Source organism: Rattus norvegicus, chromosome 4, assembly GCF_036323735.1.
Source record: "Rattus norvegicus strain BN/NHsdMcwi chromosome 4, GRCr8, whole genome shotgun sequence".
NCBI classification, from domain to species: Eukaryota; Metazoa; Chordata; class Mammalia; order Rodentia; family Muridae; genus Rattus; species Rattus norvegicus.
The window spans coordinates 173031177-173040199 of record NC_086022.1 but is presented as its reverse complement, the minus strand read 5'-3'; positions in this window follow the sequence as shown (position 1 = coordinate 173040199).

The following is a 9023-nucleotide window of genomic DNA, read 5'->3' as shown; positions in this document are numbered from 1 at the left end:
AACAGACATAATCTGCAAATAACACAAGCGACCATTTTGAGGAGTTGTAACATGTCAAATCAGAGCCGTGAGACAGATCTGAAAATCACTAGCAATGGGAGCCACCATGTGGTTCCCACACACACAGGAGAGAAAGCTCACAGTTTCACTCAGAAGCTCAGCTCGGCTTGGGTGCAGTGCATGGCCAGAGAGAATCAGACAGAGGAGGTGCATGGAGAACGGTGGAAATTCACCTTTTGATTTCTAAAAAAAAAAGTGCTCCTTTCATTCCCAGGCATCTTGACTGTAAGGTCTAATCCACAGCCACTTTTCTGGAACCTTATGGGAAAATCACCAGAATATACTCTCAGCTCTGGCAGGAAGAAGTGGCATCTTTATCACGTGACTTCCATCTGTTCCCGTATCCTGATCCCCAGTGTAAACTACTTTAGCTACCCATGCAATAATATTTATCAAATACCGACCAGGTGCCCAGCATATGGTATATCGCCAAGAGGAATGCAAAGGAAGTGTTGGACAGAGTTCCTGACCCTGAGATACTGTGAGTTTGATCATGGAGAAGAGCACTCCTGTGGGTCAGCTGAGCTGTAAGGAAAGTATGCCCTGGCTGTCAGTGTTAACAGGAGAGGAGACACCCTTGGCTCAGGAGCTCAACTGGGAAGTTCTTGCCTACCACACATGAAACCTGGGAGGGATTCCCCACCACTGAGTGATCTGAGAGTGGAGAAGACATCTGCAAGGAGACAGAGAAGGAAGAAGTCAGAGGTTCAAGGACTCCCTCTGCTAAGGGGTTCCACAGCAGCGGGAAATTATCTCAGAATGAGAGACAGAGACAGAAAGGCAACAGAAAACAACAACAAGCAAACAAACAAAAAACGCAAACAAAGAACAAGGGACAGACAGACAGAAATTTCTTTAGTTCAGCCTAAAAGGCAGAAAAGAATGCTGTAGTAGGAGATAAGTCTATACCTGGAGAAAGATGAGAATCCAGGTATAAGGAATAACTAAGTCTCTGATAGTCAGAAAAATAAACTCCACTGTCCCTGCCTTCTGCCCCAGGACTAGGAACTGAACTCAGGATTCTCATGAGCTAGCAAGGATAGTCTATACACTAAGGTATTGGGCCAGCCTTCTAAGCATTTTATTCCTCATTTTCTCTTCCTCTTGAGGCTTTATTTAGATATAAAAATACATCATTAAATCACTGTCCTTACTCTTACTACAGGCTAATGCTGGCTTTGAACTTGTGATCCTGTCTCAACTTAAAATAGTTAGGATTATAGGATTGCACCACTGACCTGTCAGGAAAAGAGTTCCTGAAATATAAAGTAAATACTCAGTACTCTGTCTTCCATACCATTATCATTACATGGTGGCCATTAGTCAAGAATGACTATTTAAATTTAAATTCAATAAAATTAATAAAATTTTAGTTACACATGTGGGTAGAGGCTGGGGTACTGGACAGGCCAAAGATAGAACATTTCCATCATTCAAGAAAATTCTGTCAGACAAATATGTGTGGTGTTCTGTTCACATTAAGATTAACCTTGAGGAGGTGAAAGACCTAGTTTAGGGCACAGAAAACTTACTCTGATGGTCAAACTCCCTCTTTGAAACTTATCTGTGAACTCAAACATACTTTCAAGGTTTGGAAATTCTTTCTGGCATTTAGAACTTTCCCTTCCCAAAGAGATGGTCTGATTGGTGTGAAGGACACCGCCTAAGAGTAAGTAGGGGAGGGAAGCTGAAGGAGACTGTGGACTGGCTCAATTGCAGATGCCACAAAACAATAGAAAGGCTTAAGACTCCCTTTGGGGCGATGGCTCAGTGAATGAAGTGCTTGCTGGAAATAGTAGGTACCAGAGGATGAATCGACAGATCCATGTGCAAGCCAAGCAGGTGTGGTGACTGCCTATGATGCCAACACTCCTGAGGTAGGCAGGGAGAATCCCTGAGGCAAGCACAGGACAAGATGGCTAACTAGACTAGCTGATTGATGACAGAGTTTCTGGACTGAGAAAATATGCCTCAACACTTCATGTACAGAGGGATGGAGAAAAGCACATATGTCAACTGTGACCCTCCATATGAATGTGAACACATATAGATACTTACATGCATGCTATACACAGATTTTATATATATGGGCATTATATATATATGTATAGTGTGTATAATAATTTTATATAATATGTGATTATAAAATATTCATTTTATATATACATGTGTGTGTATGAACAAAATCAGATAAAATGTTTCCACTTTATAAATAGGAATGTTCCTGTTTCAGCTACTTGCTCCACTGTTGCCATAGAGACACCATATGTGACTGCATGGACAGGATGGTTTGTCAATAAAACTTTATTTAAAAAAAAGTCACCGCTGCCCCAAAGGCAAGAAAATGAGAAGCATGGAAAGGAATGGTAGTATGTGATCTGTGCTCAAGTGACAGCTTATTTGTGAACACAGGAAGCTGTCTTGGGCTGTTAAAAGCTTGGGGTGGTCTGTCTCAAAAGCAAAACCATAATCTCTAAGTGAGTGGATTTGTCTTCGAACCCACTCCACACTATGGAACCCATTCCAGACACTGCTTAGGTAGTCAAAAAACCTGAAACCACAGCGTAAGGGGGTCTGGGGTAAAATCAAATCTACTTATCTTAAAAGGAAGGAAGGGAGGGAGGGAGGGAGGGAGGGAGGAAGGAAGGAAGGAAAGAGAGAAAGAAAGAGAGAAGGGGAAAAGTATCAGTAGAATGACTCATAATGACATTCAAATACACTCACATATACTCAGCCACCATCAGAGAAGCTTTCTCCTGCAGAGGATGGGAAGAAATTCAGAGACCCACAGCCAGACATTAGGCAGAGAGTGAAAGACCTTAGAACCCTGATCCCTAAACAGAATGCCTCCATCAAACGCCTCCCTCCCCTCAGGGCTCAAGGAACCATGCAGAATCGGAGGCAGAGAGAGTGTGAGGGCCAGGGAGGGATGAAGAACAAGAAAACCAGGCCTCCTAACTCAGCATGATCAAAGCTCATGTGAGTGCACGAAGGCTGAGGCAGCGCACAGGGCCCTGCACCATTCTGTACCAGCTCCTGTGTTTATGTGATGGCTTTCAAGTTCAGTGAGTTTATGGGATTCCTGAGTGGGAACGAATGGAAATCTCAATCTCTCTCTCTCTCTCTCTCTCTCTCTCTCTCTCTCTCTCTCTCTCTCTCTCTCTCTCTCTCTCTCATGTTTGTTTTACCCAATTCCAGTGATTTATTTTTGCTTATCTTATTATATTTTATTGATCTACCTTAGAAACCTATCGGGTTTCTAGTGAGAGACAGAAAGAGAGTAGATCTGGATGGGACAGGAGGTGGGAGGAACTGGGAAAAGCAGAGAGGAAACACTAATCAGGATATATTATGTGCAAATTTATATATATATATATGTACTATATTTCTACATTTTCAAGGAAGGGCAGCTGGAGGCAATTCCTCAGTTGATGTACACTTTCCCTACGAGTGACAGGAAAACAACAGAAGAACAACTAAGCACAAGGCACCATCCTGAATGGCCAGTCAGAAATGTAACTGCCCTGTGAGTGAACGTTGCACATGGGTGTCAGATTTGTTAACACTTCATCCATGCCAAATGGGTGATCGCTTTCCAAAGTGTCAAGGTTTAGTCCTTATTTTTCTTTTCCCAGACAGACATGGTGAAATATTTAAGGGTAAGGGGGTACAAGGCCTCCAGTGCATTTTTAAATATTTCAAGTAAAATATGCAAGTGTGCATAAATAAATAGCTACAGAAGAGAGTAAATGGGACAACACATAAATAAGAGATGAACTTGGGTAATGGGATTAGGAGAAGCTCCTTGCGCTGTTTGGCAACCATGATCATGGAATTCTGTAAAAATATATTTTAAAAAATGAGCACAGTTGGACTTTTAGGTTAGTTCAGTAATAGAACACTTGCTTAGCAATAGCTGAGGCCCTAGATTGGATCCCCATGTCACAGACTCTCAAGGCACACACCCACATACATACACACACAAGTGCACATGCACACAGGCACACACACACATGTGCGGGCACACATTCACACTCACATGCATAGGTACATGTACACATGCATACACGCACAAACACATGTGTGTACTCACGCGCATAGCACACACACACACACACACACACACACACACACACACATTATCGCTGAAATTATGATGAGAGAAGAATTGTAAGGTCCAGATCCCAGTTTAAGTTCCAACCTGAGAACTAAATAGGACAAATACAACTTTTCTCAGATATGAACATATTGGATGATTCCACATTAAAGAGTTGAATTGAAAACAAACAATAAAATCAGACATAAGCAACATTTTCTAAAAATACTATGAAGCAACTGCAAAGTTAAGAATTACTAAAGCAAATATATAATTTGAACCAAAAATATAAAATTAAATTAATTAATTTCTAAGTGTTGAGACTTGAAAGTCTTCTAACCTTCCTAAGTCTCCTAATCCACGAAGTATTACCCTCAGAACAAGAAGTTATAATGGGTGGAAATGGGGTAAGAAGAAACAAATAGTGCCAAACGATAATCATCGTTTGTAGAAAAAAAAAAGGTTCAGACATAATTTCTATTTAAATACGATATCTTGGATTGTTCACATGTTATAGATAGGTCATTAGACCTATCACAAAATTCCTTTGTACCACGAGGGGAGGACAGAGACCTGTGAAGTGTGGTGATTTCGTAACAGAGGAAAGGTAAGAGCTGGGGAGGGAGGAGGAAACACAGGAGTGACTCTACTATTGTATCACTGAAAGGAATCCATGGGGCTGTGCCTCAGTGGTAAAGTGCCAGTCACCTCTCCTTCATGAGGCCCCAGCACAGTATAATGACAGAGAAAGACAGACTGACAGGAAGACAGAGGGACAGATGGACAAAAGAAAGGAGGAAGGAAGGAGGGAAGGAAGGAGGAAAGGAGGGAGGGAGGGAGGAAGGAGAAGAAAGAAAGAAAGAAAGAAAGAAAGGAAGGAAGGAAGGAAGGAAGAAAGAAAGAAAGAAAGAAAGAAAGAAAGAAAGAAAGAAAGAAAGAAAGAAAGAAAGAAAGAGGGGGATGGGGGAGGGAGTGAGTGAGGGAAGGAAGGGGGAAGGGAGGGAGGGAAGTTGGAATGAGAAAGGAATGAGGAGGTAGGAGAAGCAATCAGAGCCTGAGAGATGGGTGAGCAGTTAACAGCATTAGCTGCTCTTGCAGAGAACCTTAGTACAGATCCCAGCACCCACATGGCAGCTCACAACCACCCATGACTTAAATACCAGAGGATACAGCATTCTCTTCTGGCTTCCACGGGCACTGCATGCATGTGGTATATATACAGACGTATATGTAGGCAAACTCTCTCATACAATCCAATCTAAACACACGGGTCGATTGGGAAAGTTTTCTTCTCTCATATCCTTATTTACCATGTCTGCTTCACATGTTTCCGTATCTCTAAGGAGGGCTCTCACATGTCTTTTCTATTGGTTTTCAACCCCTTTGTCTTCTGTCCAGCACAATGCTCTAGCCACTTGACACATCAGACTCATCAAGATTCTGTGATGCCAGTGTCTTTTAAAATTTTTGGCTTTCATTTTTTTCTGTTATGCATTTGGTTTCGCTAAAATTCTCCCTTGCTCGAATCGTCCTTCTTTTGGATCTTACTCTGTTCCCCATCAAATGGCAATCTTGCTCCAACGCAGCTCCTTCTGCTTTAATCTCCCCAAGCATACGAATCAAGCAGGTTCTCTCGAGTCTCATCAGAAATCAGCGTGGAGCCATCGTGGGGGTTTACACCTTTAATAACAGCAACTGGGAGGCAAAAGGCAGACAGATCTCGATAACATAGAGGCCAGTCTGTTCAAGGTAGCCAATTCCAGGCCACTCAAAGCTACCCAAGAAGACTTTATCTCAAAAATAAGTAAATGAAAATACATATAAATCCATTTTAAAATACTATCTCTGAGCCTTTCACTTGACAGTTCTTTGTTCTCTCTTCCCATGACATTTACTGTTTCTCTTTGATTTGTGCAAACCTACCTCTCGTTACAAATGGCTGGATGGCTCACCATTGACCTCCATGACTCTCATACCACAGGTTTGGTGTGTTATGCTTGGATGCAGAGGACAGTGACCACTGTTTTGCATAGAGAGAGGAGAATAAGACACCTGGGTCCTGGTAAAAACTCTGGCTCCCAGCAAAGATTCTTCTGAGAGGTCCAATTCTCCTTTCTGGTTCGCCGAAAGCTTCGGGAGATGGAGCCGACAAGCACGCGAAGGCGCCAGCCTCTCCTGCACCCGGCACATCTCCAGTGCCACTCTTAGTCCTCTGCTCCCACCAATGTGGTCACGAGAGTAAGGATTCCATCTCTGTAGGTCGTCATGATTGTCTCAGAGATGTCCTTGTCTGTAGGTCTGTGAGTGAACCTACTTTCTCAAACCTTGACACAAGGTTAGCTCAGAGGGTAGAGGCATCTACTGCTCACCCAGCCCGAACTCCTGAGTTCCATCCCTGGGACCCACATGGTAGCAGGAAAGGACCCGTTACCTAAGGTCCTCTGACTTTCATATAAATGCCTTGAAGTGCTCAAGCTCCTGTGTGTGAGCGTCTCACACACACACACACACACACACACACACACACACACACTCTCTCTCTCTCTCTCTCTCTCTCTCTAAATAATAAATAAATAAATAAATAAATAAATAAATAAATAAATAAAGCAAGCAAGCAAGCAAACAGTGTAAAGGAAGAAGCTCAATACAAGTGAATTCTTTTCTTGATTGACATATACTCTGAGTACAGACAGACACAGTATGAGGAGCTAAAATGTCTTCCTGTTTATGTACTTATCATCTGAGCAGAACTGCTAGTGCCGAGGCACTTGCTATACCTGACAGGAGGCATTCGACCTAGACTCTAGCCTATTTGGGCCTATATTGTTTGAGTTTGTCATATTTTGTCTTTGTAAGGTTCCCTTGAGTATTTTAAGAGGAATAATTAGGAACAGCCATTATCCTATCAAATACTATCTGAAACGCTTCTTCACTATGGTCTCGCAAAAATACTATTTGATGTCAGATATGAGGAGTGACCGAATAACACATCTCAGATACCTAAACATGATTACCTCTGAGAACATTACAGGAATCTCAAATCTTCTGCACACTCCAGAAGCACACTGGCCTCAATTTCGCCCATTTTTATTGTCGCAGAGAGATTCCTATTTCAACTAATAATGACTTTATTTTAGATATTTCTGATCATGTATTATTCTTCCACTTAGCCCTTCATGTAGCAAACGAAGGACTCATTATGTGATAGGCTCTGAGACCTGAAGATGCTGACACAGAATGGGACTCTAACAACTTACATTGTTACCTTTATACTGTGTTACAGAAATATTTCTGCATGTATACATATTGTGAAGACAAATGATATTAAGTAACATGATCTAAAATGCTTAGAATTTTCTTTCTACCAACTACTTAGATTAACATCATACAGGTGTTTAAGGTTTCCTTGTGTAATTCAAATCAACTGGATCCTCATTTAATAAATATCTTTTATGACCAAAACATTCCATTTTTACCTGTGTGGAATGAAAACAAATTTGCATTCTCAAGGTGTTCAGTCTAGCAGAGGATGCAGCCTATAATTACCTTACAATGAAGTACACACAATTTTACAGAATTTTAGGAACTGAGAAATCCAACATGATGAATGACCCTTAACTAAGGAGTTTAGTATTTTTTTAATTAGGTACTAATTGTTCGCAACTCTCGAGAAGCTTCTAGAAGCTAGTCACCATAAGAGATGATTTTTATACATTGTCACTAACATTAGAAAACAATTTTTTTAAAAAGGAATAAACCCTTGGCCTGATCTTCATGAGTTCAGAGGGCCTAACACAAAAGAAATAAATATGTGTTTAAACTTTGATTGGAATCCTTTCACCCATTTCTTGGATGGAAATATGGGAGTGGTGGTTCAGGAGACGACAATTGGTGTAAATGTGTTGAAAGTCAAGTCCCTTAGGAAATAAAGACAGGACAGACCATACTCAACCTGAAACACAGTTCTCTGGACACCACCCTATGTACCAGACCTGGCTCTCAGCCATATGGATATAAACTTTCCAAGCACAGTCCAGACTCGAAGGAGAGCAGTCAGCAGATTGTAAATCAAGTGTTGTGTCTTTCGCATTGTATACATCCAACTTCCAAAGAATTCAACTAAGATAAACATATTACCTTTTGCTTCTGAAATATGAAGAGATGACAAGTGTGTGTCTTGAAAGGATCAGAATAAATGTTGGTTATGTTGGTGCAGATCCTCAAAGACACCTCCATTTTCTACCAGAGATGTCTTCTAGAATCAGATGTCTTTTACTCTAGAGATGCAAACATAGAGAACTTGTAGAGGAAGTAGCAAGGCCATAACATCCATCCCTTAGGTGGCTTTACGTCAAAACAAGTCTGTTCTACATACATGGAGCTGGGAGATGTAACAAACATTTGGTAGGCCATTTTGAACAGCGACGGCCCTTAAAGGTCTCCGTTTTTGTTGTGCAGTGTTATTTAGGATGAGAGCAATTTGCTTTAACGGGGTGACTCTGAGAGACATCTCAAGCCTGCCAGATGACTTCCAGGTTCTGTTCTTTACTTTCTTATAAACCAAAGAGCTGCTTATCATAATACCTTTGTTTTTTTCCTGAAGTATAGTCCCCATGCTAGATCCTGTAAATGCATTTTCTTTTCACATTATTATCCATTGTCCTTTTAAATTAAAATGTGTGTGTGTGAGCATGCGCCTGTGTGTTCCGTGGTAAGAGGTGGTCAGTGAATTAACACTAGCTCTAATTGTTTATTAGTTAAATGGTTTGTGTGAGGGCATTTAACATATCCTCTGCTTCTCAGCTACTTGGAGGAGCGTGAGGAGAGATGGAGTATACACTTTGTTGGGGGAACTGATTTTATGCAA